The 9,847-nt window shown below is 43.4% G+C and overlaps 1 long non-coding RNA gene across 1 annotated transcript; it reads right to left on the bottom strand.

The window, feature by feature from the left end:
- Nucleotides 1-4,099: 4,099 nt before the first annotated feature.
- On the bottom strand, nt 4,100-7,264 carry LOC141730496 (uncharacterized). Its single transcript, XR_012582028.1, has 3 exons — nt 6,930-7,264; nt 5,498-5,704; nt 4,100-4,373 (listed from the first exon to the last, which is right to left on the bottom strand). It is a non-coding gene; the product is annotated as an uncharacterized LOC141730496 (long non-coding RNA).
- Nucleotides 7,265-9,847: the final 2,583 nt, after the last annotated feature.

Below are 9,847 nucleotides of genomic sequence, written 5' to 3'. Positions count from 1 at the left end.
CAGCGCTCTCTGCTCGCAACGCCCAACACGCGGCGGAGCCGCCTCCGCCCGCAGCACCGGCAGCAGCCCGAGGGAGACGGCTGCAGCTCGGCGGCTGCTGCGCCTCCGCCAGCCTGAGGGCAGCCGCCCCACCGGGACCGCGGGAGCGACCGGCGCCGCTCGCCCGGGGCGGCTCCTGCAGCTCCCGGCCCGCGGCAGCAAAGCACCGCCTCGCCCTCCGCCATCGCTACCGCTGCGTAAGGCCGAAGAACCGGACCGACGCCCCTTCCGCGCTGCTCAGCTCCGTGCGGGCGGCCAGACGGAGGTTTCGCCCCTCCGGCGTCGCCGCCGCGGCGCCGTCCCGCGCACAGCCCGGCGCGGCCGCCTGGCACGCCAGCCACTCATGCGCCGCGTCAGCCGTTGCGTCACACGCCTCGCCGGCAGCAGGGCCTGCCGGGAGTTGTAGTCTCGGGCTGACAGCCACTGCTCCGTCCTCCGCCACCGGGAGCTGCAGTCCCTCCCGGGCATCAAACGGGTCCTTCGCCCCAGGGCGGGGAAGGACCTGAGGCAGCAACGCTCCTCCCGAATGCCCTCTCTTTTTCGCTCCAACTCTTTTTTCCTTTTTCACTCTGCTTTTCACCCCTTCCCTTCCCTCTTGTGGTCCTGATTCCTTTCCTTTCCTTCCCTTTTTTCTATTTCTGATCTTGGTTTTCCTTTCTAGCTTTAGAATAAAAAAGCAGCACTAGAAACTTTCGGGCTACCTGGGAGTAAAAAAAACCTCCAAAACGAAAATGATTTAAAGAAAAATATTTATTCCCTGGGAGCCTGAAATTTTCTACTGCTGCACATGACATAGAGCTTTTATTCCTTCTTATAGAGTTGATATTTTATACTTACTTTATACAGCGCCCCCTGCCGTGTGCCCCGGAGACCTGCAGGGAGAGCGCTGCGGCGTCCTTCGGTTCTGTTTAAAGAAACTCGGCTCAATTCGGCTTGCTTCGGCTCTTGGTCTAAACTCGTTTCAGTTCGGCTCTTCGGCCCAACTCGGCACGCTTGGGCTAAACTCGGTCACACTCGGCGCATTGTCTAAATGCGGCCAGTGTCGGCTACCCTCGGCTATCGATTCCAGTCGGCTATCATCGGCTCTTAGTGTAAACTCGGATGTTTACGGCCACACTCGGCTCTTCGGCTCAAGTCGGCTCTGTTCGGCCACACTCGGCTCTTCGGCTCAAGTCGCCTCTGTTCGGCCACACTCGGCTCTTCGCCTCTACCGAACAATTCGGCCCCGCTCGAAATATACCTATTTTTACATTGGAAGTATACATTTCTCTTAGGATTTTTACTTCTCTAACACTTGCAGGATTCAAAATAAAACCCCTGCGTCCACCCATACATGCCAAATACAAACCCCTTTCATTTCAACTGTATTTCATTTTTTTTTAAAATAATATTTTTCAAATTTAGATCCACATTTATATTTAAATTCTATACTGATGTGTGTTCGATTTTGCATTTCTATTTTCCCATTTATTTATACATTTATATTCTATGTTACAACTCTTCCTATTACTTCTATTTTTTTTCGTATTTTTATTCAGATCTTTATATATTTATTATATCTTTCTGTGTGAGGATTTTTACTTCTGTAGCACTTCCATTATTTAAAATAAAACCCCTGCCTCCACCCACGTTAAAGCCAAAAAGAAAACCCTTTCTTCTCAACTGTATTTCAATATTTTTTAAAATTCTATTTTTCAGGTCCATATTCACATTTACATTTAAAATGTATACTTACGTATGCTGTTATTTGTATTCTCCATTACATCTCTTCCTATTATCTCTATTTACTTATATTTTGTGTTTATATCTATATTTATATCTTGATTGTATATCTCAATATTGAGAAATATATACCAATAATATCTACATTCATATCATTTAAAATAAAAACCCTGCCTCTAACCCAGTAAGAATAAAAAAAACCCCAACCCTTTCTTTCAAACAATATTTAAATAGGTTTTATCCTTATGTCTGATTTTTATATTCCTATTTGCATTTATAATGTACATTAATGTATATTGCTTACTTATACATTTATCTTTATCAATCTCAATTTGTACATAAATTTATATTCTATATTACATCTGATGCGAGCAGTTATATATTTTTATACATATTTTTATACATTGACTATATATTTCTGCGTCAAGATTTTTACTTCTGTAACACTTATTTAAAATAAAACCCCTGCCTCTACTTAAATAAAAGCCAAAAAATTCCCTTTCTTTTAAACTATACTTACCTATTTTTATATTTATATTCCCATTTATAATTTATATTGCCGTATCATGTTATTTATATTCTATACTACAACTCTTCATATTACTTACCTATATTTATAGTTCAATTTGTAGTCATAGTTTAGCAATCTCCCTTTATATATTTATTATCTATTTCTATCTTAAGATTCACATTTCTATAACACTTCTATCATTTAAAATAAAACTCCTGCCTCTAACCAAATCAAAACCAAGGACACTTCTTTATTTCAACCACATTTAAAATTTAACAAGTAACTTTATCTTTCAAAATTATAATCATATTTAGATTGATAATTTTTATTCATTATATTCATAGATATTATATATATCTTAGGGAGAATGCCCTCTAATATAAGCATAGATAGAAAATTTCTGTATTGTATATTTCTTTTACTTGGATTTATTTAATATCAATATTTATAGATATTTGTATTTCCCTATATATTTGTATCTGAATTTTTATTTTTTTCTATTTATATGATTTATTAATAAAAACAGGTCTACAACCTAATAAAACCCCCAATTTAACTATATTTAAGTATTTTTATATTTACAATCTATATTTATATATCTTTGTGCATATATATAATAGACTATCATTTATCTATGTGATAATATCTTACAATTCCATACCATGAATTATAGTTTTATATATGTATCTGTTCTCTATATTTATGTTCACCACTCTAATGTAATATTTCTTTTTAAATGTATATTTATTTCTATTTTCATCTCTATATTAAACCATATAAATAAGCCACAACAATACCGTACCTTTGTCAGCTCCAGCACGCAGCACACGCTCATCCCATCGCAGCACATCAAAACAAAACATATTTTTATCACTAACGGAACAAACATCCCACAACACTGAACCCTCATGAACACTCAAATAAACCTAACCCAAAATAAATTTTAAATCCCACTTCAACTAGCCCAAAACCTGCGCACATGCTCATCATAAACGTCCTCCTAAACCAGTATCTCAAAAACCCCAAAAACCTCAAATACACCTTGAAAATGACACAACTGCTAAGAAAAACAAACACCCACTAAAAATTAAACCAAACCAACTCACTAGACTCAAAACTGTACAACTGACCCTAAACAGTACTAAAAGAAGCCCCCAAAGCTCTACCTTTATGCTAATGCACAAATAAAAACCAATAATCTATAAAACTTAATTTAAAATTAAAAGAAAACTAATTCAAAGCATAAAAATAAAAAATCTAAACTGTTAAAATACTAAAAAATATCACTACCCAAATTAAAAAACATATTGCCTATAAAAACCCACCACGTGAATACCCCTGGCACCAAAAATAAAACTAAAAAAACCTATCGAACCAGAAAGAAAACGGAACTTAGGAAAACCAAAACCATAAGGTTCAAGTACTCACACCACATCCCTTACCGGACAGCAACTATAAACAACATCAAACCATACAATCAATTCTAAAAACCACCTTAAAACCACTACATTGAAAAACCTGTCAAAAATTAAACACTGCATTTAACAAAAGCTATCGAATAAATTCACACCCACAAACTCTGGCAGCCCACCTGGCCCAACCAAAGCTGGATGTTTATGCATACAGTAAACAAAGCCAAAACCCCAGTAATACCTATCACAAGTCTATGAAAGAAACCTATTGAAATCAATCCTGTCTCAAATACAAACCAACCCATCCAGAAAGTTAGTTCACTCAAAAAACAACTTACACTGAGTTAATCATACCAAGAAATTAAACAACACACCATATACCACCAATGAATATAATAGTCAGGTAAAGAAAAACTACTTTTTTTTTTCTTTTTTTTATTTAAACTAACTTCTTTTATTAGCTAGAACAAAAGATTTTGCCAGGCCTGTAACAACAACAACAACTTCTTTTTCTTCTTCACCTTCTGAAATGTCCCTTCTCACTCCCAAATTCCTTTCAACTCCTGAGTTTACATCCAAGCAAAAAGCAAAATTCGTGCGCTCGCGCGTTCGATGCTCCTGTCAGATTCTCTGCTTCCCTCCACATCTTCTTACGCTTTCAGCCTTCACGCCGTCCTGCCGTGATGAGTCTGACAGAAGAATTGGCACATGTTAACAGAGCATTTCCCTCCCTCCCTCCCTCCCTCCGGTTTCCTCAGCACATTTCAATCCATCCCAAGCCTGCAACGATGCACGCTCACCCCAAGGCTCACAGCAAGCATGCAGCAGCTCAGGCTTACTGGGCTCCAGGGCTCTGTGCCTTAGACAGCCGAGGAAACTTCTGATGAGCCTCCGTTCCAATAAACTGGGATGCAAACTCACCTCCATCTCAGAGCCTCAGTGACCTCGGCCAGCCCCTTCCTCACTTCCCTGGGTCACAATCACTTCCAGGCAGAAGGATGCCAAGCAGGCTTTTGTCTTTTCTCTTAAGTGCCAACAGGTAAAATATGTAGGCTTTGACATAACTGATTACCCTCTCTTTGCACTCTCCCAAGGACAGTTTTAAAGAAAAGATAGAAGAAGATTGCTGCTAAATCCATATGGGATAAGGAGGAAAGCAGCAAGGATCCCAGGCCAGCAGCGTGCCCAGGCAGCGTCACGTCCCTGCCACCCTGTGACAAGGCACACAGCTGCAAAGCCCCAAAGCCTGCAGGCCCTGGAGCTGCCACACGGATGGACCCGGTTCCCTTCCCGGGTGCCCAGAGGGAAACCTGAGGGCAGGTGTCCACCCCGAGGCTGCACCCAGAGCCCCGGGCAGGGATGGAGTCGCTGACTGCCCTCTGGGGACGAGACCCTCCCTGCAGGCGACACTGCCTTGTCCTCTCCCTCCCCGTGGGACAGGGACCTCCAGGCTCTATCACCAGCCTCCTTCCGTCAGCATCCAGGTGCTGTGTTAGAGCCACAGGGGTCGAGGCTTTCCAGAACCATAGCGTCCTTTAGGCTGCAAAAGCCTTCTAAGGTCATCGAGCCCGGCTGCTGCCCCAGCACTGCCAAGCCCCCACCCCAATCAGGTCCCGAAACACCACACCTTGCCATGCTTTAAATGTCTCCAGCAATGGGGACTGCCCTGGGCAGCCTGCTCCTATGCCTGACCACCCTTTCAGTGAAGAAATTGGTCCTCAAAGCCAATCTAAGCCTTCCCTGCTGCAACTTGAGGCCATTTCCTTTTGTCACCTCACTTCTTACTGGGGAGACCTCGGTACTTAAACCTTACCTGCTCCTTCCCTAGCAGGTCTCTGGCTTGGCTCAATGAGAGGAGAAACACTCCCACCACAGGAATGGCAGCTCGGCAGCTCCCACACCAAGGCAGGCTGCAGGCAGGGAGCAGCTGTCCTCACCACAGCTCGCGCGTCAGCTCTCAGAGATTGGCTCTGCTCTTCCTCCCGGGCAGATCTCTGCTCAGTGCTTCAGAACTGGCTGTCTGGAGGAAGGGGAAAAAACAGGTTAGCCAAGAATTTTATCCCGACTTATCTGATGTCTTTGCCCGCTTTGCCTCCTCCTGACTTCCTCCTGCTAAGAAAACAGCTGCCTTTGGACTTCTAGGGGGAACTTGCACGTAATGCTTATAGAAAAGGAACTACAGAAAAGTGCCTCCTTTTTAAAGACTCAGCCAAACAGACAGGTAACTGCAGCTTCTCCATCCCCACTGCCTGCAGAGCTGGCAGGCACCAGGCCAGCTCTGCTCCTGCTTCAAGCTGTTCCCAGCTCTGCCAGAAGAACTGAAGGCTGCTCTGGCGTTCCATTGCTCCGCTTCTCCCAAAAAGGATCCGTCAGCGCCGATACCCCTCCACGGGAAGGGCTCTTCTGTCTCACACGCTTGGTGACACGAGACTACGCGAAGCTGCAGCAGCCTCTGCTCCACGTGGGAAGGGCTTTCTTCCTCCTCTGGCACCTGGCTGGCACAGCTTGCTCACAGATGCTGGGGCTGCCCCATCCCTGGAAGTGTTCCAGGCCCATTGGTGCTCTGGCATCAGGCTCAGAGCAACCTGCTCTAGGGAACCACGTCCCTGCCCACGGCAGCAGGCTTGGAATGAGGTGATCTTTAGAGCCCCTTCCAACCTGAATTATTCCATGATTCTATCAACTCAAAACACTAGGGGAATACATCTGTAAAGGTCACTAAATACATGAAAGAATCTCTCCATCAGCAAATTTTTGAATGAAAAGTATATCTACAAACAGGGAGAAATATTCTTGCTACCTGCTCTTGCTACCTTTCAGGCCTAAGTTTAGCTATCACTTCAAGTTTTAAAATATTTTCTTTTGAAATTATAGGCAGTGTTCAAATTTTAGCATTTTTACACTATTGCAGAAGCAAAAATTGCTGACAATCAGGCCGTGTCATTCTTTATGGAGCAGAGCCATCGTGACAGAATTTCTGGGACAGAAATTTTACACGATGTCACTCCACAGAGAGCACCAAATTCCATATCAGGTGGCACTTCTGCTCCTCTACATCAGAAATCTAAACTAGGACAAGTGAAGTTTTGACTTGGCACTGTCAAAACAGACCGACTTGGCACTGGTGCCACCTTGGGTCTGGGAACCACCCTGCATACCAAAGAATTTCAGGAGCCAGCCGGCCACCCCCAGCCACAGCTCCCCCCCACAAACCACGGCCCTTTTCCCTGGCAAACAAAACTCACCTGCCCCGCTTCTGGATGGCACACTGCAGGAGCCACGAGGCGCTATCACGTCAGCCCGACTTGGCACTGGGGCCAGCTTGGGTCTGGGAACCATCCTGCCTATCGTGGAATTTCAGGAGCCACCAGGCCACTCCCGGCTACTGGCTAACCTCGGTCTCACGCGGCTCTTTGTCCTAACGCGGCTAATGTCAGCTACACTTGGCTATCCTGGTCTCTTAAGCTAAACGCGGTTATTTTCGGCCACACTCGGCTCTTCGGAACAGTTCAGCCCGGCTCGGCTCGCTGAGGGCGGGAGAGCGGGCATGAGAGGACCCCGGCGCACAGAGGGAAGATTTACCCAGATGCCTTCCGCCAACCCGCAGAAATACGCCCGCCCGCGGCGACGCTGAGCCCACAGCATGTATCGGATACGCTTCAAGCGCCACAGAAAAATCCGTCGGGGCCGCCATGACGTCGGTATTCCATGCAGGCAGTTCACTTACACCCACCGGGGTCCTCCACTTCCCCGCCATCTCGAGAAGGTCAACGAAAAGTCCGAGACACCCGCGACACGCCACTCCCAGCATGGCGGCCTCTCGGCTGCCTGCCGGCGCACGCCTGCAGTACCGCCCTCTGCCCACAAGGCGGCAGCACTGCCGCCCGCCCCAGACGGGGGCGCAGCGCGCCTCGGGGCTGCGGGCAGCGAAGGCGGCAAAAAAGAACAGGGGCGACCCCAGACAAAAACTGCTCTGAAATAAATGCCAAAAACCTCTTTTACCCGACCAGAACCAAACAAACCGCCTTGGTTTAAAATCCTATTAAAATCAATTTGAAATTCCTATTTTTCGTATTTATATTCACATGCATATTTATAGTGGACACTGATGTAGCATGTAATTTATAAAATATATTCTGTGTATTGCTACTGTTTATATTTATTTATATGTTGTGGTTTTAAAAATATCTTTCTATATTTATTGTATATTTCTATGTTAAAAGCATGATAGAAATGTAATTTTAATTATTTAAAATAAAAATCCCATACTAACTAAACAGGTACAAAAAAGCTCTATTCTTTTAAACTATATTGAAATATTTTTATATTTATAGCTTGCCTGACTATATTCACATTTATATTTATAGTTTATATTTAAGCATTATATTAATCATGATATATAATATGTGTCCTATTCAAATAATAGAAATAAATTATTTTTTAAATTATGTACCATATCTACTGCTACAACTTATTTTATCTTAAATTGTTAATTTTATATTAGCCTTTAGCTATTTATGATCTGTTTCTATACTTAGATTTCTACCTTTATAATATTTGTATTTATCATTTTTGTACTAAAACCCCTGCTTTTGCCAAATAAAAAACAAAACCCCCCTTTATGTTAAACTGCTTTAAAAAATTTATATCAATATGGTGTAATATATAACAAATGATAGATATGATAAACATAAAATTGATATAAATTTATTTATATCTATTTCCTATAATACACTATAATCAGATATATACAGTATTACTGGTATTATGGATCTTATATGCAGATATTGATTTATGTTATTTTGTATTTTAAATAATTTAACAATTCTCTATATATTTGAAAGACATTTATGTATTTATACTTTGGTTGCGATATTTTCTGGGTGTTTTCCGGGTCTTTTCTTGCCCTCCTTGGAATTGTTTTTCTGGGTTTTCCCTGGGTTTTTTCTTGCCCATCTTGGGGGTTTTTTCTGGGTTTCTTCATGCCCATCCTCGGGGTTTTTTTCTGGGTTTTTTCTTGCCCGTCTTCAGGTTCTTTTCTGGGTTTTTTTCTTGCCCATCTTGTTGGGGTTTTTTTCTGGGTTTTTTCTTGCCCATCATCGTCTGTTTTACTGGGTTTTAAGCCAACATGGGTACATTCCATGTCAGTACATACAATATAACCCGGCTGAGGATTTTTTATTCTAACTTTAAAAATGAGTTGCAAAACCTGAAAAGCAAAAGTCATATACACAAGGTTAAATCCAGTCAGCATGTGCCCACACATGCAGAGACGAGCAGACACAGACAGACACAGCCACGTGCTCTCACACACACTGACACACTCTTGCCACTTACACGCTCACTGCGGCCCTTACGTGAGACGCTGAAGAACGTGCTGTGACACATCTTCTGGCTGCTGCTCCTTGAAGTAAATGGCAGATCCTGGGGAAATCAGCAGCCTCGGGGACCTGTGAGACAACAGGAAGGGTCAACGAGTGGCTATCTGACAGCTAGGACTTGTCCCCACTCTGGACCCATAAACTTTCTACCCAAAATCCCACAAAAGACAGATGAAGAGTAAAATTTCTGTAACTGTTCTACCTAACTGTGACTGCGTGCCAGGGCAGGGCAGCTCTGATCGTAAGTGCTACAATATAAGTACACACAATATAGGCTGAGGTAAACAGTGCAAGTGTAAACAGAGCGTAAGTACACACAATATAAGGTGACACACTTACATACAGTATAAACCAACACAGGTACACACAATATAAACCAATATAGGTACATCCAATGTAAGTACATATAGTATAAACCAACATAGGTACATACAGTATAAGTACGTACAGTATAAGCCAGCATAGGTACACACAATAGAGGTACATACAACATAAGCCAACATAGGCAGATACAATACCAGCCAGGACTTGAGATAACTCTCTGGAAGACGAATTCTTGAGCCCTGTACCCTTTGAGAAGATGGAACCTAAGGAACTGCTGCAGTCACCTGAGGAGGTGCATCTGAAAAAAAGTCAGGACAAAAGTCAAAGGGCTGCAGAATAACTTAAGAGCTCGGCTAAATTGGGCTGCAATCGGCTAAACTCGGCTATTGTCGGCTGCATTCGGCTGGATGCGCCTCTTCGGCGCGGCTCGGCTTCATTCGGCCGAACTCGGAGCCGCT

Source organism: Zonotrichia albicollis, chromosome 10, assembly GCF_047830755.1.
Source record: "Zonotrichia albicollis isolate bZonAlb1 chromosome 10, bZonAlb1.hap1, whole genome shotgun sequence".
NCBI classification, from domain to species: domain Eukaryota; kingdom Metazoa; phylum Chordata; class Aves; order Passeriformes; family Passerellidae; genus Zonotrichia; species Zonotrichia albicollis.
Note: the sequence above shows the minus strand (reverse complement) of the source record. Positions and strands in the feature narration are given on the sequence as shown.